General features: G+C 46.1%; 1 protein-coding gene across 2 annotated transcripts in view; it reads right to left on the reverse strand.

Annotated features, from left to right (window-relative positions):
* Positions 1-19,746: 19,746 nt before the first annotated feature.
* The window catches only part of NOXA1 (NADPH oxidase activator 1), a 119,700-nt gene continuing 118,730 nt past the window's right edge, over positions 19,747-20,716 (reverse strand). For both annotated transcript variants that reach the window (XR_014962949.1, XR_014962948.1), the window contains exon 17: positions 19,747-20,136. The gene's annotated coding sequence lies outside the window, so the exon portion shown is untranslated. The remainder of the gene's footprint in view (positions 20,137-20,716) is intronic.

The raw sequence follows: 20,716 nt of genomic DNA on the forward strand, positions 1-20,716 counted from the left end.
GCAGTTCCATTGGCTCCCGATTCAACAACGTGTTGAATTCAAGGCTCTTTGTTTGGTACATAAAGCGTTGGATAGTGGAGGAACCATGGATATGCAGAAACTATTTCTTTGGTATTCCCCACGACGGAGTCTTAGATCAGCCAATACAGTCCTAGTTCAGGTTCCCAAGATCCAAAAAGGCAGATGGGGATGGAAAAGCCTATCCTACCAGACAGCTAAACTTTGGAACAGGCTGCCAACTACTATTAGGCTGCAGCCTAACAGGCTTCACTTTAGGAAAATGGTCAAGACCTGGCTATTCCTACACAAATAAACTCCAGTACTGAGCCTGCTTACTTACGACATGTCACTCCTAGCGCCAAGACACCTCGGCATTCGTGCGCTCTACAAATACTCTACTTACTTACATTATGGGACGTGTGGTTTCAGTCTGAAAATTAAAACCCTCGTGGTTGTCACACTTCCAAAACCTTATTAAAAATTGTTCCATTGCCCCATACTGAGGCATTGAAAAAGGCAGTTGCCGAAACGCATTTGCCGTGTATTAAAAGGAATTTCTTTACCCCGTGAGTGCTCCGTGTTGCTCTTTGTGGCTGTTTCTGGTGTATTTTTACGTGAATCCACCCTCACGTAATGGAGGCACCCACCCGTGAGTTTGACAGGAATGGTTGGAATTGTGTTTGCAGTGTTTATTTGGCCCTGCCTGAACCGCTGCACTTGGAGCCAAGGAGGTATTGCTTTTGTCGAGAATAGTTGGAAATTATTGAATTTTGAGATGTGCAGCCATTTGACTGACACCCGCGAATTGCACCGAATGATGTCTTCAAGTTGCAGCAGGACGTGGGGGAACATTCTTTTAAACATTCAGCATGGATGACTTGACTGCGTGGACGATAAGTGACAGCCCATTCAGGGTGTAATAGTGAGGCTAAAATGTATCGGCATTACCAACAGCGTGATAAAGGGAATATACTTACCTTATGTTTGTACCCCTATTAAGGTGAAACAAACTATTGGTGCATTGTGACTTTTATATTTGATGATATGCAAATGTGGTAATTTCCATTGGGAATGAATGGAGAAAGGTTCACGCTTATATGGCCACCAAGTAATGGAGTATTTGGACATGAATGGACAGTCCTCTCTCACTTGTCACGCCGTTTTCCTCCAATGAAAGACGCACGCATGACTTTTAAAATCAGCATGAAAAGCTCAATTTCATTTGTGTGACGGCATTGAAAAAGGCAGTCACCGAAACACATTTGCCGTGGATTAAAAGGAATTTCTTAACCCCGCAAGTGCTCCGTGTTGCTCTTTGTAACTGTTTCTTCGGATGCATTTTTACGTGTATCCACTCTCAAGTAACCGTGGCACCCTCCCGTGAGTTCAACATAAATGGGTGGAATTGTGTTTGCGATATAGCCACTGAAAAAAACAGAGGTTTCAGAGGCGTTATTGTTGGTTGGACATTTCACTCGTACAAAACCAGTGAAATTCAGCTGTTATAGTTAGTTCTACAACAAACAAATGATGGACAGAATGCTGACAATGCAGACATTCTCCCCCTGTCAAGAGATCTGGGTTAAATCCATCGTTCTTTTGCCCACTACACCACCCCAGTTTAGACATGGCCATATGCAAATCAGTCTTGACCCTGTGCCTCATGGGAACAGTCCAGCCCGAACTGCCAAGCCATGTCTTCCCTGGACCGGAATCAAGCATCCTAGGACCGGTTTCTGGCTATCAGCCGTCATCAGCCAGGATAGCTTGACTCCAGTGGCGTAGTGAGCACGGGTCCCACGTCTGGGAATACCCATCCCACTTAGGGCGAAAAGCGTTACAACAAACAAATGATGGACGGAATGCTGACAATGCAGACATTCTCCCCCTGTCAAGAGATCTGGCTTAAATCCATTGTTCTTTTGCCCACTACACCACCCCAGTTTAGACATGGCCATATGCAAATCAGTCTTGACCCTGTGCCTCATGGGAACAGTCCAGCCCGAACTGCCAAGCCATGTCTTCCCTGGACCGGAATCAAGCATCCTAGGACCGGTCTCTGGCTATCAGCCGTCATCAGCCAGGATAGCTTGACTCCAGTGGCGTAGTGAGCACGGGTCCCACGTCTGGGAATACCCATCCCACTTAGGGCGAAAAGCGTTACAACAAACAAATGATGGACGGAATGCTGACAATGCAGACATTCTCCCCCAGTCAAGAGATCTGGGTTAAATACATCGTTCTTTTGCCCACTACACCACCCCAGTTTAGACATGGCCATATGCAAATCAGTCTTGACCCTGTGCCTCATGGGAACAGTCCAGCCCGAACTGCCAAGCCATGTCTTCCCTGGACCGGAATCAAGCATCCTAGGACCGGTTTCTGGCTATCAGCTGTCATCAGCCAGGATAGCTTGACTCCAGTGGCGTAGTGAGCACGGGTCCCACGTCTGGGAATACCCATCCCACTTAGGGCGAAAAGCGTTACAACAAACAAATGATGGACGGAATGCTGACAATGCAGACATTCTCCCCCAGTCAAGAGATCTGGGTTAAATCCATCGTTCTTTTGCCCACTACACCACCCCAGTTTAGACATGGCCATATGCAAATCAGTCTTGACCCTGTGCCTCATGGGAACAGTCCAGCCCGAACTGCCAAGCCATGTCTTCCCTGGACCGGAATCAAGCATCCTAGGATCGGTTTCTGGCTATCAGCCGTCATCAGCCAGGATAGCTTGACTCCAGTGGCGTAGTGAGCACGGGTCCCACGTCTGGGAATACCCATCCCACTTAGGGCGAAAAGCGTTACAACAAACAAATGATGGACGGAATGCTGACAATGCAGACATTCTCCCCCAGTCAAGAGATCTGGGTTAAATCCATCGTTCTTTTGCCCACTACACCACCCCAGTTTAGACATGGCCATATGCAAATCAGTCTTGACCCTGTGCCTCATGGGAACAGTCCAGCCCGAACTGCCAAGCCATGTCTTCCCTGGACCGGAATCAAGCATCCTAGGACCGGTCTCTGGCTATCAGCCGTCATCAGCCAGGATAGCTTGACTCCAGTGGCGTAGTTAGCACGGGTCCCACGTCTGGGAATACCCATCCCACTTAGGGCGAAAAGCGTTACAACAAACAAATGATGGACGGAATGCTGACAATGCAGACATTCTCCCCCAGTCAAGAGATCTGGGTTAAATCCATTGTTCTTTTGCCCACTACACCACCCCAGTTTAGACATGGCCATATGCAAATCAGTCTTGACCCTGTGCCTCATGGGAACAGTCCAGCCCGAACTGCCAAGCCATGTCTTCCCTGGACCGGAATCAAGCATCCTAGGACCGGTTTCTGGCTATCAGCCGTCATCAGCCAGGATAGCTTGACTCCAGTGGCGTCGTGAGCACGGGTCCCACGTCTGGGAATACCCATCCCACTTAGGGCGAAAAGCGTTACAGCAAACAAATGATGGACGGAATGCTGACAATGCAGACATTCTCCCCCAGTCAAGAGATCTGGGTTAAATCCATCGTTCTTTTGCCCACTACACCACCCCAGTTTAGACATGGCCATATACAAATCAGTCTTGACCCTGTGCCTCATGGGAACAGTCCAGCCCGAACTGCCAGGCCATGTCTTCCCTGGACCGGGCTAAAGAACGGTGATGGATCAAACCCAGATCTGTTGACTGGGTGTGAGTGTTTGATTGGTTCTGATGCTCCGTCCATCACCACCCCCTTTTGTACTGCTTTGTTCGCCATAAGTTGGCAGGGTATGCTCAGACGTGAGTCCCTTGCTCACTTTGCCACTGGATTCAAGCAAGCCTGGCTGAAGACGGCTGAAATGCCAGAAACCGGTCATAGGAAGCTTGTTTCCGGTCCAGGGAAGGCATGGCTTGGCAGTTCGGGCTGGACTGTTCCCATGAGGCACAGGGTCAGACTGATTTGCATATGGCCATGTCTGAACTGGGGTGGCAGAGTGGGCTAAAGAACGGTGATGGATCAAACCCAGATCTGTTGACTGGGTGTGAGTGTTTGATTGGTTCTGATGCTCCGTCCATCACCACCCCCTTTCGTACTGCGTTCTAGTTAGTTCAGCTAACTATAACTCGCGCCTCCGCAATGCACTGCTGATGAGGTCATATATTACATCATTCATGACATGGTCAGTGACATCACTGATGACATCTCAATTGACGTCACTAATGACATCATCCAGTGACTGTGTGTTTCTATAAAGTTTAAATATGTTTTATATATATGCCAAGGTGTATTGAAGAATGAGTGGGTATATAAGTGTCTGGATGGAGGATTTAATAGGTGAGTGACTGTATAAGTGAGTGATTAAACGTGTCTTACTGAATGCATGGGTTAGTGGCTAAACTGTGTGAATACCTGTATCAGTGTGTCTGTTGTTGTGTAAGCTGCCACATGGGTTGGTGAGTAGCTACATGAGTGTCTATATGGGTTATTTATTGGTTGCCCGAGTATCTGTATGGGTGCCTGAGTGTTTGTGTGACTTTGTGCATAGATGTGTGAGTGGGTGATTCACTGGGTCTATGGGTTCAAGAGTGTGTCTGTGTAGGGCTTTATGGGTGAGTGAGTGTGCGTATGGCTGTGTTGGTGAGTGAATGGATGTCTCAGTGGTATATGTGTGAGTAACTACATATGTGAAAGGCAGTATATGTGAGTGTTGGAGTATATAAATGACTATGTGAGAGTGAGTGATAGTGAGGGTGGCTGTATGGAGGAGCGTGTGCTTGTGTCAGTGATTGTATAGGAGAGTAAGTATGTATTAGTATCTGTATGAATAGGTGAGGTGGTGTGTGTATAACTGTATAGGTGAGTAAATAGGAGTGTGATTGATTCTTTACATGACTGACTAGCTGTGTAATTAACTGTATGGGTGAGTGGTGGTGTGTGAGTGTCTGTATAGGGGTATGAGTGCATATGATAGTGCTGTATTGATGAGTGACTGCATGTATGAGTCACTGTATGGGTGAATGAGTGGATGTGTGTGTGTAGACCTAGGAATCAGAGAGTGAGTATGTAGTAACTGGTTTTGGTGTGTCTGTGGTTTTGAAAATGGTACTCTGTATTTTTGAGTGGGTGTATCAAAGGTTATATTAGGGTGTGAGGAGGTGCATCAGATTATCACATGAAAGACACACAATTGATGGCCGGAATGCAGAAAAAAAATCAAAACATTCACCCCCAGTCAAGAGATCTGGGTTAAATCAATCATTCTTTTGCTCACCATGACCTGGCCATATGCAAATCAGTCTTGACGCTGTGCCTCATGGGTACAGTCCAGCCCGAACTGCCAAGCCAGGCCCTCCCTGGACTGGAAACAAGCATCCTAGGACCGGTTTCGGGGTTTCACCCCTCTTCAGCCAGGATAGCTTGATTCCAGTGTCACAGTGAGCCCAGGACCCACGTCTGGGCATACCTGGCGCACTCAGGGCGGGAACGCAAAAGACACACAATTGATGGACGGAATGCAGAACAAATCAAAACATTCACCCCCAGTCAAGAGATCGGAGTTAAATCCATCATTCTTTTGCTCACCATGCCACCCCAGTTTAGACCTGGCCATTTACAAATCAGTCTTGACCCTGTGCCTCATGGGAACAGTCCAGCCCGAACTGCCAAGCTAGGTCCTCCCTGGACTGGAAACAAGCATCCTAGGACCGGTTTCACCCCTCTTCAGCCACGATAGCTCGATTCCAGTGGCACAGTGAGCCCAGGACCAATGTCTGGGCACACCTGGCGCACTTAGGGCGAGAACGCAAAAGACACACAATTGATGGACGGAATGCAGAACAAATCAAAACATTCACCCCCAGTCGAGAGATCTGGGTTAAATCCATCATTCTTTTGCTCACCATGCCAGCATGCCACCCCAGTTTAGACCTGGCCATATGCAAATCAGTCTTGACCCTGTGCCTCATGGGAACAGTCTAGCCCGAACTGCCAAGGCTGGAGATGGGTGACATACCCTGATACCGGTCCCAGTATGCTTTTTTCCGGTCCAGGGAGGACCTGGCCTGGCAGTTCGGTCTGGACTGTTCCCATGGGGCACAGGGTCAAGACTGATTTGCATATGGCTGGGTCCAAACTGGGGTGGCGTAGTGGGCAAAAGAACGATGGATTTAACCCAGATCTTTTGACTGGGGGAGAATGTTTGCATTGTCAGCATTCCATCCATCATTTGTTTGCTGTAACACTTTTCGCCCTAAGTGGGATGGGTAAGCCCAGACTTTGGTCCCTTGTACACTGCGCCACTGGATTCAAGCTAGCCTGGCTGAAGAAGGGTGACATACCCTGATACCAGTCCCAGGATGCTTTTTTCTGGTCCAGGAAGGACCTGGCCTGGCAGTTCGGTCAAGACTGATTTGCATATAGCTGGGTCCAAACTGGGGTGGTGTAGTGGGCAAAAGAACAATGGATTTAACCCAGATCTTTTGACTGGGGGAGAAAGTTTGCATTGTCAGCATTCCGTCTATCATTTGTTTGCTCTCAGATTATCACGTGGTCATCAGTGATGTCACTGACCATGTCATGAATGTTGTAATATGGGACGTCATCAGCAGTGCATTGTGGGGGCACAAGTTATAGTTAACTGAATTAACTATAACGGCCGAATTTCACTGGTTTTGTACGAGTGAAATGTCCAACTAACTATAACGACCCTTAAACCTAAAACTAATTTCTAAGTATAACGTGCCTGAAACCTATGGTTTTTTCAGTGAATTTCAAAGGTTTTTTTAAATGCTAATTTCTAACTATAATGTCCCTGAAACCTATGGTTTTTTCAGTGAATAACTATGCCTACAGAGGTAGGACATGTGAAGAAAGAGGAACAAAGGCACAGAAAGAAGCAAGACAAATGCAGAAAGAGGCAACAGAAGTCCTGAAATACGAAGAAAAGTGCAGGAAGAAGCAAGAGATGTGTAGAAAGAACCAACAGAGGAGTAGAAAGTCCTCCTGTGCCCCCAACCTTTTGCTGATGGGTACTGGTGGTAACGGACTCTGACTAACCAGGCATAGAGCCAGTGCTATGCTAAAAGACACTTAGAATACAGTGAAAACACCTGCATACTCTAGAGAACACTATGCGTTGGGGTACCCTTGTGATTAGAATGGCCTCCTCTGTAAGGCACTAGTACATAATAGGGCAGGGGGATTAAAACCACCTCCAAGTCAGAGGTGCAGAAAGATGCTTCTTTAAGTAGTAGTCTTGTTTGCAGAGTGGTGGAGAAAGGGTGCTGGGCCTCCGACCAGTGCTCAGGAATTCCACTGCGTAGGACTTACAGGAGGTACTAAGAGGGCTTCTTGGCCCCCGAACTCCCTCAGGACTAAATTGGTCTTCATCACCCATCCCGTAGCCTGCCAGGAGGCACGTTTGCAGAGTGGTGGAGAAAGGAGGGTATGGCCTCCGAAGACGTCTTAGCAATCCCACTATGTGGGACCTACTGGAGGTAACAAGAGGGGTAGTTGGCCCCCAAGGACATCTTTGGGGGCCAATTTCCCCTCCTATTACCTCCAGTAAGTCCCACACAGCAGCATTGGTAAGTACTCATACCAGGCCACGCTCCCTTTGCCCACCACTCTACACACGCGCTCCCTGGTGGGGTCTTGGATGGAGATTGAAGTCTCCTTTGCTGCTGGGGGTCCTTTAGGGGGCAACTAGCCTACCTCTTACCTCCAGTAAGCCCCACGAAGTGGGATTGCTGAGAGGTAGACAAAGGCCACGCCCCCTTTCTCCACCTCTCTTTTTAGTTGGGAAATTAATTCCCCTTGAATACTGAGGGTCCCTGGGGGCCAACTAGCCCACCAGGTACCTTCAATATGCGCCACAGAGCTGGATTGCAGAGAGGTGGTCTGAGGCCACGCCCCCTTTTTACACCACTTTGCAAACGCGCCTCTTGGCGCACTGCTGCTCGGGGGATGAAGTCCATTTGTGTCCCGAGGTCCTCAGGACACAAGAGGACCTCATCGCGCCACCAAGAGAAAGGGGGCTGGCCTCCAACGAGATGCGTTTTTTATTTATTTATTTATTTAACAAGGGAGGCTGTCTGGCCCCCCTTCTTTTACATTTTTTGGGCCCCGGGGACCCCCATCCCCCAGGGCCTGACCCCTATTTATTAAAAGAAATTTTTTTAAACTGCCCCGTGGACCCATTCCCAGGGACATGGCCAGACTTTAAAAAATAAAAATTATTTATGTGGAAGGGGACCACATGCCCCCCCCTCCCCCCCTCCTCAGGCCAAATATGACCCCGGGGACCCCATCCCCCGGGGCCGGACTTTTTTTTATTTTATATTAGAGGGGAGGGGGGCCACGTGGCCCACCTCCTGGGCCACTTTTGACCCTGGGACCCCATCCCTGGGGCCTGGCCTCCGTGATTGGGACCGTGGGGGGAGCTTCAATGCCCCCATGGTCCCGTTGGCTTCCTGTCTCCTGCGGGAGCCGGCATTGCTTTTGAGCAAGGGGAGCTGCTGACATGCAGCTCTCCTTGCTCAAAAGCAATTCTGCTTTGCTTCATTGAAGCAACCGCAGGTTTCCCTGCTCTCGCTTCAAAGAAGCAAAGCAGAGTTTGCTATGGCAGGGCGGGAGACATGCTCCCGCCCTGTCATAGCAAACAGCAATGTCCCGTGGGTGGGCACCCCGGGACATTGCAGGAGCCGGCCCTGGCGGGTGGTGGTCCCCAAGGCCATCGAGGGCTCCAGGAGGGGGGCCGCACAGCCCCCCCCTTCATTTTCAAAGCCCCGGGGAGGTGGTGGTCCCCAGGGCTTGGGGGTCCGTAACGGACCCTGTAATTTCAAGATTTAGTCCCCCAGGGAGGTGGTGGTCCCCAGGGTGTATGGGGGGGGGCTAGAGCCCCCACACATTTTTTTAAATAGAACCCCGGGGAGGTGGCAGTCCCCGGGGCTTGCGGGGGGCCCATGAGGTCTCCCCACCCTAATTATAAAAAAGCCTCAGGGAGGTGGCGGTCCCCAGGGTTTGGGGCGCCGCGAGACCCCCCCCCACACTTTTTTCATAATGCCCCGGGGAGGTGGCGGTCCCCGGGGCTGCAGGGTGGCTGCATGCCCCCCGCACATCAATAATAAATCCCCGGGGAGGTGGCGGTCCTCGGCTGCGGGGGCCCCCACCACATAATTTAGCATGCCCCCGGGACCTGGCTCACCCGGGGGCTTAAATTCAACGAAGGGCGAAAGCCCGCAATTTTAAAAAAAAATGATTTTCTCGGCCGAATTCGCGACCCAAGCGCGAATTTGGCCTTTTAAAAAAAAATGCTTTCTTGTGGGCCCCCCAGAGCAGACTTAGGGGTCAGGGTGTTTCTACCCTGCCCCCTTTTCTTTTTTTTCACATTTTTTTTTACTCTTTTCTTGTGACTCGGTTACCGAGTCACAAGATGGCTGCCAACACTTCCTGGTTTGGAGTTTTGGCAGCCAATCAGAGTGAAGCTCGTGCCCAGGAGGGTTCGCGAACCCTCCTCGGTGCTCAGATATCAATATTTTTCTTTTTCTAACTTCTCTGGAACTACTGAACGGATTTACACCATTTGTAATTCCGTTCAGCATTTCGGGCTGTAGCTTTGTCTAAAGTTTCCTATGGCAATTAACATGGGGAAAACGCATTTTGGGACCCCCCTTTTTCCTCTGCCCCCACTTGACAAATCACCCTGAAACCTCCAAGCCAGGAGCTGATCGGAGAGCCCCACTAGTTTTGAAAATTTCGTGAAGATTCGTCAACCGGCGCCAAAGATATTGTCAAAAGAAAAAATGCTTTTTGAATAGAAACGAGGCCCTAACTAGAACTACCTACTGGCGACAGCCAGTAGGATATATATATCTTTTCTCCACGATATCTTTATATTGCCAAAGGATAACGACCCCTTTTGTAGCTGGCCAAAAATCACTTTATTTCGGCCTCCTTCGAACGCGTTTCAGCTGACTTTGCAGCCTTGCTCACCGGTGCAGCATTCAAGTAATGTCTTTTACAAAGCAGCTGACAGGTCTGGTCACTGTAACAATGGTCTCGGAGTCTCATATGTGGATTATGGAACCTTTATATTGAGGGTGGAGTGTTACTCCTGCTGTATAAATGAGCAGAGAGCTCTCCCTTTAACATCAATATTGCTCATGTACATTTGAGTTTGGTGCTAGCAGAGGCCAGAAGAGTTTGGCAGAGAAAGGGGTTCATACTGAACTTTAATGACTAGACAGTGTCAAACCAGACTGCCCTCTAACTGCCACTGGCAATTGCTCTGGCCACATTCCAGTCACTGATGTTCGCCCACCATGCCACTATAGACAAAGGACCTCCTTATGCAAATCAGTTACAGCCCTGCTCCTCATGGGGACAGTCAGTCTTAAACTGCCAAGCTAGGTCCCCTCCAGAAGTGATCACACCAGAGTGTGGAGACCCGACTGGGGTGAAACTGGTCTTGTGTTGCTTGTGTTTTGGTTTAGGGAAGATGTGAACTAGCAGTTTGGGCTGTACTTCTCCTACCGGAGCAGTGTAGAAACTGATTTGCATAAGGCTGGGTCCAAGCTTATGTGGCCTTGTGTGCGAAATAACGATGGACTGGGATACAGTCCCATATTGAATTTAGCCTCCCAGCCCTTTATGCCAGAAAGGACTGATCACCTCCTGAAAAAGACCTTTCCTACTAGGGTGACCAGATGTCACAGATTTGCCTGGACAGTCTCGGTTTCTCGATGACTGTCCCGGTGTCACGACATTTTTTACAAAAACAAATAAATGTCCCAGTTTTGAGAGAGGGTCGGCTGAACACGCAAATATAACATTGTGTTGTGCAGGCTCACATTCACACCAGCCCTATCATGACACCAGGAACAGAGTGTTGTTTGTCTCCTACTGTGCTGCCTGACTTAATTCAGGCAGCAGAGCAGGATTTAATGGTGGTGAACACCCGAGGCCAGAATCACAAAGCTCCCCTTGCAACACACCCCAGATTGGCCGAGGGAGTCCTTTAACACACATACACCCCTGTAGCATGAAAAGTAAAGACTTACTCGGCCATGCTGTGGTGTGTTCAATATAGCTGTCCCGATGTATGCATAAAAAAAAAATATATATATATATATATATATATATACACATACACACACATATACATACACATACTGGAAAAACCATTGACAGAAATATATATATAAAATGGAAAAACCATTGACAGAGAAATAGGACTAAATGTGGACACTGCACTAACCAGTACTTACATTTAGTCCTATTTCCATGTCACTGGCTGTCCCGGTTTTTTGTTCTAAAAATCTGGTAACCCTATAGGCCTGCTTGGGGATACAGGAACCAGACGCTGTCCCTGAGTGACAATCCGAGGTGAAAGGGCACTATAGGAAATAAGAGGGCTTTCTCCTCTCCAACAGTGGCAATCATGCGTCTTTTCCTTCCTAGGAGGTAGTAGGAAGACTCAGGCATAAGCGATCACAAATAAATGGCCACTGCTATTTTCCATTTCTGCAGTGCAGCGGTGAGTACGGCCTGCTGGGTACCCGAGCAACCTCCAAACCCCAGCTCCCCAGAATGGGAAAATGCCTAAAAGTAGTGTTGGGCTCCTGGTGGCCTTGGCCGATCACGCCCCGAAAAACGTCCCTGATGGGTTGTGGGGATTCCTGCTTGAAGATCTCGGGTATCTATTTGAAAGAGGCACTGCTGGAAAAGGGTCATTCTTCATTTTCCAATGGCACCTCTCCTGGAGTGAGGAGAACTCCCACTGGACCCGCACTACTTAGTGCACTAGACAACGGGTCCGCCTATAGCAGCTGAGAACATTAATGGGGGCGGCAGAGGGCCCAGAGGCTGTTGTGAAAGTGAATCCACTTTGGTCCCTCGGATGATTTTTTTTAGTTGGTGGGGATCCTCTGTTGAAGGCCAGTGCTTGCCAGAACACAAGGCATTCATGTATTGCACCTTATGGAGCAGAGATGTTTTAAGGCATGGGCATAGTGGGGCCTGGCCCAGGGCCCCAGCTTTTCAGTGGACCCCTGATAAAGCCAGCTCTGTTCTGCAGAGAGTATTGCCCTGATGACCTTGAATAATTCTTAAATTGTTTTAAATACGGTTTTCCTTTAATATAATTTTTATGTGGGTGATGTGTGAGAGTTTATTACAGACATTTTGCAGAGACATGTTGTGTTTATGTTTCATGCACGATCCATAAAAAAGTTTCTTTTAGATCAAAACAGGACCTCACACATGAGAAATGTGAGGGTGTCACAGAGATTATTTGAAGTAATATTAGTGGCCTGCTGCTGTATTACAATATTGAAAACACACATCACTATCCCTGAATATTAGATGTAAACACATTAAGAATCTGGACGAGTGCACTTGTGCACACTCAGTGACCTGGCCATAAATTCATAGCTGTTCCAAAGTGGGGCCCCCGAAATACGTTTGACCCAGGGCCCTCAAAATCCTTAAAATGTCCCTGTTACGGTGGGACACGCAACACAGGAGCATCTAATCTTCTAGGATAAGCATTAACAACTCAGTGCTACATGGAAAGGCCTGTGAAAACCAGAGAGATCTGCAATACATTGCTATTTGATGCAGGTTCCCAACAGTCCCGTATTTTCATTTTATAATGTAAATGACAAAAAGTATGTTTTTAACGCAATGCAACAGTGCAAATCTCCCTACTTGACGTCTATTGATGGTAATCCTATATGAGATCTGTAATGCAGCCTATCCAGGTAGAGCTAGAATTGGCATCCTCCTGCCACTGTCAGCATAAGAGATTGAATAGAGAATAATAAAGCGAAAATGTATCAACACATTAAAAGGACCTGCAAAACTTATTAACGCTCCCAGCATCCCACAAATTATAAAAATGTGCGTTTCTCTGCCAAGTGTTCACCCATCGTCTCACAGTCTAGCAAGCAGTGCCTTCTGTCACACGATAACCACACCTCAGTGATCAACATGCACGACCTGGAAACACTTCCCACATGCTCAAATCAAAAACAACACCCTTCCTCACAGTGCCGGATTACTAAATAGGCAAAGTAGGCACCAGTCTATTGGCCCGCTTCTTTTAGGGGCCCCACGACAAGAGATCAAAATAATATTGATTTGAGCTTGAAAGAAATTCATGATCAAGCTTTCTTAAATATTGTTTACAAAAGATAGAAAACAATTTATCAATTCAAAGAAACAAAAACTTTACATTAAAGACTCTTTAGAAAAAATACTGTATTAATGTAATGTACCCATTAAAAACTAAAGGTACATAAACCAGAGACATCAGATTCACTTAACACTTTGTCTTTTAAAAGCTCACCTTCTGGCAGCTGTCAGTTTGTAAAACAAATCAGGAGCATTGGGTATTAGGAGATAAATTTCGCCCCGCGCAAATTCAACTGCCTATGGGCCTCCACAGGGTTTAATCTGGCACTGCTTCTCAGTAGTGGCTGCTACCGAAAGGGTGTGGGGGGGGGGGGGGGAATTAAAAGTAAATTAGAAAAAAACTTTACCTGGATGCGGGCTCCCCTGAGCCAATCACAACGCCTAAATGTAGCATTGTGATTGGCCTGAGTGTCGTAGTTTGGCGCTTAGCCAGGGAATGGGAGCCTGGGCGTGTTCTCCATCCAGGCTGTAATGCAGCCTGGGTGGAGAGAATGCAAAGGGTGCATGACATTTTGTCCTGCCCGAGCCGGCCAGCCAGCCAAAATCTCATGCGCACTTAGGAAGTGCCTACCACTGCCCCAGCCTCTAAACAGGCCAGCCCCACCCCCAACCAACTGAACCAGTAGTTTAAATAAAATGATAACGTTAAGTTATTATCATTTTATTTTTCTGTTTTTAATTGCTCGCTGAGCGAGCAGTGTGGCGATGCCTGACTGCTTCCAAAAACACACCTCACACGGTGTAGCGACAGCGTGCTGTCTGCGTGGTTACATGGGGATAGCAAGCACACTCAATAGAGCGAACTTTCAGCCTCTGGAACCACAACTACAGGTAGTTGACCACTGGGAGGCGCCAGATCACAAACAATTCACCCACTGCTGTATTTGCAGAGTAATACACATTGTGATTCAAGTTTTGAAGTAGTAGGTTTGATGGTAATAAAGGTACAACCCACACCCAACGAACGAAAGAACCGGTGCTTGCACAACTCACAGTGAAGAAGAAATTTGTCGAGCTTGAATACACCCTAAAATGAACAAAGGATCGGTAGCAATTTTACAGTCTAGTTATCACTCTTATAGGACGTAAAATGCTTCTGTGGACTGGAAAAATGTCAACGAAAAGTAAGAAGAAGGAATTTAAACATGTTTCGACATGGCCAATAGATGTAGCCTTTAAACTGCATGTAGTCAGGCAACTGGAATTATGCAGCAGCGGTAGTTTTCGCCCTAATTCTGTATTTTCCGCATTTGTCAAATAATCCATCATCTACAGATTTTAACCAAAAATATATTGTTTCGAGTTAACATGGATCAAAGGTTACTAAAATCGCAGTGGCGTGTTGCTTGACAGAAGAAGACCCCATGCAAAGGTTGGTCACTTTTCCGTTGCTTATTACTCTATGTGGATGTTAAACTGATAGATCGGTGAACCCTTTGCGCAGACACTTAACATCTGTAAAAGTGACAAAATTATGAAGTGATAGTATCACAAAATCTGCCACATTTTTTATGCATAATTTGCCTTTTCTGGCCAAAGAATTTAATCCCTCCTTCCGCATAATTTGGTCCTACCTTGCTGCAAAACTCCTGTGGCCCAGAATACATCACATGTACAGGCTAAGCAACACATATCCTATCATACACTGACGCTGATTGCAATTTGTTTTGAGACAAACAATTCAATAAAAAGTTGGACGAACAAGACTCCAGAGGAACTGAATTTATTTGAACTGTCTTTTTGGATATACATGGACATTGCAACACATGGAACTTTTTCCCAATGCTCCAACTGAATAACATCAATTAAGCATTGTACATTTCCTTCCGGTATTTTGTTTGTTAATGGATTAACCGTGACTCCTAAGCAGTGGGGTCATGGAAAGAGGAGCGGAGTTTATATATGGAATAGAGAAACACTACACTAGTGTGACATTGAATGGCCCACACTGCTATTTACTTAGTCCTTGCACACACAAAGAAACATACAAACATTCACATTTGAACCCAATAACAGACACCCAAAATCGCACAAATCAGCAAACAACAGGTATTCAGTTGCCTATACACACAGACTAACATAGTGGTACCCTTTTCACACAGAACAACACACAATGCGTCAAAGAAGACGCTGACAGACGCGCCCACAATCCCACAAAATATGCATGCCTCAGAGCACACACACGATGGCCAGAGTTGCAATGGACAAAGGGAAGAATGGACAGGGGGGCATAGTTTTATTTGCCCTTAATCTTTAGTTCCTCCATGGAGGTATTTTTTAGACAGTGCAAGTGGTGGGGAAATGTAAGCTGTCCATGGCTTTTCAGTGCGTAGTTTCACTCTCCAAGTTCATGTACTGACTAAAGTGTACACAAAATTCAGCAGTGAAACAGTGAGTGAAAAAAGTCACTGAAGTATAAAGGGATTGGTGCTACTTCAGTACAGTATCTGTTGCCTTGCCCAAGTTGCTTCCTACTCACAAGAGACTGAGTCAGGCCCGGACGCAGTATCATGTGATGGTTTGGCATTAGGACACTCAGATTGACAGAGAGTGGTGCTATGTCCTTGGATGTTAGAAACATATTTAAGCAAGGGTGAAAATCAATTGATCAATTTGGGGATGTCTCTCAATTGATGTTCTGGAAGGTGAAAAAATTATAAGGCGTGTACTAGGACAGGAAAACAAATGCAAGTCAATGCCTACAAGGAGACTGAAGGCAAAAGAACATTAAAAATGAGAATGGGCTAACGAAAGGACCTGGGGATGTGTGATTCTGCCATCACTGGTCTCGTTTCAAAATAGAGTTACACTTCTTGGCCTATAGCAGTGGTTCTCAACCTTTTGGCTTCTGTGCTGTGGACACACAATTTACCTTTACTGGAACTCGGGCTCCCCAATTCATCATTATTGGGATCCAGGGACCCCCAGTGAGTCATTACCGGAAGCCGAGGATCCCAGGCTTAACTATTTTTCATGATTTGAACAGCAAAAGAATACACAAAAATGAACATTCATCAAACTACACAAAATGATTAAATATATAATTCACAAACAAAAAAAAAATTGATTTAGATTGGAAGGTTGAAAGTTCTCTAAATTCAACTGAGGACACTTATCGCCCATAATATTTTCTGTTTGATGCATTTGCATGGCTCCCACGAATCAATCGGAGGATATTATCTTAATTTTAGCCTCCAATTTCAGATTCCTTCACATTTAGAGAATGTTTTAACATGTTCAGTTGTAAAATTTGCTTCTACATTTATATACACTTATCTGTTAATATTACTTAATTTTCTAAGCAGTCACGGACCACCTAGTAGACTTCGGGGACCTCCATGAACCCATAGGTTAAGAACTTCTGCCCTACAGCCTTTGGCACCACAGTTTAAAGAGATAGTTCATAGGAAAAGGGGTAGCAATGCATGTGGTCAATCAATCAATCTGGGGGTACCTGGGCGCTGGGATACGGCGAGGTCTCTGTCGAAAAGCCAGATCTTAAGGAAGCGGTGGGAAGAGGGAAGAAACTAGCAGAAAAAGGCAAAACAGTAGGCAGAAAAACAAGCAGGAAAGGCAAAACAGAGGGCAGAAAAACAAGCAGAAAAAGGCAAAACCGATGACAGAAAAGTGAGCAGAAATGGCAAAACAGAGGGCAGAAAAAAAGAGCAGAAAAAGGCAAAACAGAGCGCAGAACATCAAGCAGAAAAAGCAAAACACAGCATGAAAAGAGCAGAGGAGGCACAATGAGAGGGCAGCAGGTAGACAGGCAGCAGAGGGTAGTGGACTGCAGCCAAGCTGGACAGGAGAACTGTCTCAGGGGGAGCTGGCACGAGGATCTTTAGGTTCGAAGGTTCAAGACTTTCCGTAAATAGAATAGATCATGCATATCCAGCATCTGTCCAGGTTGGGGTCAGATCCATTCCAGCTTTCCAGACTATAAACATAAGACTAATGTATAGGAATATGTATTGGAATCAAGTTGTAACTAGAGAAACGACTTCAACATTGCAGAGCACCAGGTAAGGGCAGTCTCCCATCACCCCTGTACTGTTCCATGGTAGCAGAGATGGTCTGCTGCCACTGAGACTCAGCAAGGAAATTACCTACAAGGTTGCAGGTTGGAAGAAAGGGAGGGGATACATTATGACGGTGAGGTTAATAGAAGACTGGAGCATGGTTAAAGCCAGTGGCAGAATAGGGGGTTCAGAGTGAATTTTTGGGGAGGAGGTGGACATGTTAGATGGTGCCAACTAGGGGCCATCAGAGACCTGCAGAACGTCTCTTAATGTCCCTGCCTCTGTGATCCACTGAAAAAGCTGATGAGGCAATATATACGGTCAGTGTTCTGGGTTCTATGGCAAATAAAAGTTTATACAAGAAGGAAGACCAGATTTGTTGATAAGTTTGAAGCAGAGAATAATGGGTCTTTGGTGAGGGCACACACTGGTAGGAACACCTTGGCCTTCTTTCAAATTTTCTGCAGGACTTGGCTGGGTTGTCTCCTCTATTGTTCGCAATTGAGCCTTTTGTAGAACAAGTAAGAGTCAAGGCTGAGAACAAGGGTATCGGACTCCTGTCATATCTCTCAACGCGGATGACCACTTACTTTTTCCAAAAGATGCTGAAGAGGATGTTACCCCAACAACACAATCCCTTCAGAACCTTGCTGACCTATCAGGACTGTGGGTTAACTGGTCCAAAACTTGCGCATTTCCAGTGATCGAAGATGGACACTAGGATTTGTGCCTAGTGTGGGATTGCTTGGGACAGAGATCTGCTCCCTTATCTCAGGTTAGGAATCCACCATGACCATGAGGACGTAATTGAAGATAACCTGGGTCTTTAAATTAAAGGCTTGCAATCCAATATAACCTTCTGGTACAGCTTGCAGCCATCAGTTATGGGATGAATTGCCCTTCTTAAAATGATAGCATTGCCTAGAATATATCACTAATATTTTAATTTTCCTCTCTAGGTTCGGAGAGCTGGTTTCAGTCTTTGGAGACAACGGTGAAATACTTTATAAGGGCAATTGGTAGACGCAAGGCATCCATTGAAGGTTTACAACTTCTGATGGTGGAGGGCGGTCCTGGCTGTCCCAGTTTCAAGCTATACTACTCTGCAGCAGAGGTTCAGTGGTTGCCCAAGTGGCTGGTTGACGGAGTATTTACCGACTTGGATCAGGTGGAACAGGCGATAGTCAGAGGGGAGCTAGTGTCCTGCTTGTAGAAACCCAAATGAAAACTCTTTGGAAGTAACGTACTGGTTTCAGTAGCTCTGATATGTTGGGCAAGATGCGGGCAGAAAACTAGAGATTGTCCACAATATGCACCTATGATCCATTTGGCAGGTTTCCCGGACGATGCTGGATTTCACATGTCAAATGCTTTAACCCAGTGATCTGCATTGAACCGGTTGACGATAGAGGAGCTGTTCTTAGAGGTCCACGTTATCCCCCTCCAGACCTTGATCGAGGAATCTGATCTCCCATCATCTCCATTTTTAAAATATGCTTTTCTGTTGCACGCTATGAGGCAGAAAAATCGGAGACATGCTTGACACGCACAAATTATCGCAGTCGCTCTATACTATGGGCAATATGCAGCAATGTATAGCGTGGTTATAAATCCCTGATTATCACAACCAGAACATCTTTGTTGAAATAGGAATTGCACCTCTCTCTGTTAAGAGCTGGAACTTTATCATTTCACACATACATATAGTATCTAGGATTATGAGATTTAAATGCATGCGGTTTACTTAATTACATATGACATGCATGTCTCCTAGACGTTTGAATCAGATTAAAGGTTTCCCCGACATACATTGCCCTATGTACAACTACCCTGATGTGAATCACACGGTATGGGTTTGTGTCTCAGTGGAGATGTTTTGGGAAAGAATTAAGGGCCAATTTGAATGAGTACTTCATAGGGACTCACTTCACACCCCTGAGGGTTGCCTGACTGGGGAATATTCTAAGACCTAGATCTAAAATTTCTGGATTTGGCATGGATGCTCTCAGAGAGGAGTATAGCTATGCTCTGTAAATCACATCTCTCACCTCCTTTTGACAAGAGGCATGTTGACCTGAGATTATGGGCTAAGTGAGCATTGTATACTGATAAACTGAAGTCCCGAAAGAGATATCCTATTGCATCCCTTTGGGCTGAAATAAGGTTTGCCTTTGATAATCCTGATCTAGTTTCAGAGAGGGAACCTGGTGGCCATCATGAGGAGGACACTTGAGACTAACTGCCCCATTCTGTTCAGAAACTCATACTATCTACTAATTCATGACTTCGAGCTCTACTATTGGTCATTGTATGCTATGGATTTACTGGGGAATATTTTTGTTTGTGGTTCTCTTTGTTAACCCTTTTTTTTTTATCTGAACCCACGGTTGAATCATTCCTTTTAGATGGAGGCTGTGTCATGTATTTGCATACATTTCTGAACTAGCTAATACTAGGGGTGGCGGCTTAAACCGCAAGAATCTTGAAAAGTTCATAAATACTTTGATAACTCTGACATTACTGCGGCCTATTTTTGAGTGCTCAACAAGTCATTAAAGCTTTGCACATGTATGTCTTTAATGAATAATAATAAACAGAGTTTAAAAAGTGTGAAGCAGAGAGGCCTTCTTTACTCGTTTTTCGAACCCCGTCACCAACAGTAAATATAAAGATTCCTTCCGCATGAACTTTTATTGCAGTGCTTAATTTGTGAAAAACATAAGTGCCTGGTCAAGAGACCGCTGCAGCTTGCACCACCCTTTGCCCCTTCCAGCGCTGCCAATGATAGTAACAATACAGCTACACTTTGACAATTCAGACTATCCCGGCCCTCAAAGCAGTAAGAGAAGCTTGGGTGACAGGAATTCGCCTCATTAACAGTAACTATCAACTGTTGTTGTGCTCATCTCTAAATTAGTCAAACAGTGCCGCTATGTGGCAGACTTTCCAGTTTTGCTGTCTCTTTGGCACAACCATGGAAAATACTGGCCTCACATATACAGATGCAGAGGTAGACGCACTACTTGCGGACTCCTCTCTTTTTGCTGATTCGTCGATAGCACAGACCATATCACAGACTAATGAGTGGGATAAATTGACGGAATTAAAACGTAATCGTATCCGCACAATTCTCCATGGGACCATACTCACTGAGTATTTACGCAATAATGTGGCGCCAAAAGGATTATTGGTAACCAATGCCCCCCGAATCTTTCTGGAAGATCCAGCTTTTAGGAGAGATTGGGCACAGATCGCGTGGCACTGCACGCGCGACTGGCTTGTCCTTATAATTAAAACAGCGCTACGCCTCTCTGAGGCATTAATGGTGGAAATCCAATTATCTGAAACACACTTTCGCACTACTTTGACTGGCTACAAAAAGAAGTTGGATGAACTTAATAAAGAGATTAATGAATACAAAGACACATTAACACAGTCCAAAGCTTCAAAGTTTCAGAAAGATCTGAAACGTTTCTCTTTTATTAAGACCTACCCGTATGCCAACCCAGATTACACAGTGCC

Source organism: Triturus cristatus, chromosome 1_2 (assembly GCF_964204655.1).
Source record: "Triturus cristatus chromosome 1_2, aTriCri1.1, whole genome shotgun sequence".
Classification (NCBI taxonomy): Eukaryota; Metazoa; Chordata; class Amphibia; order Caudata; family Salamandridae; genus Triturus; species Triturus cristatus.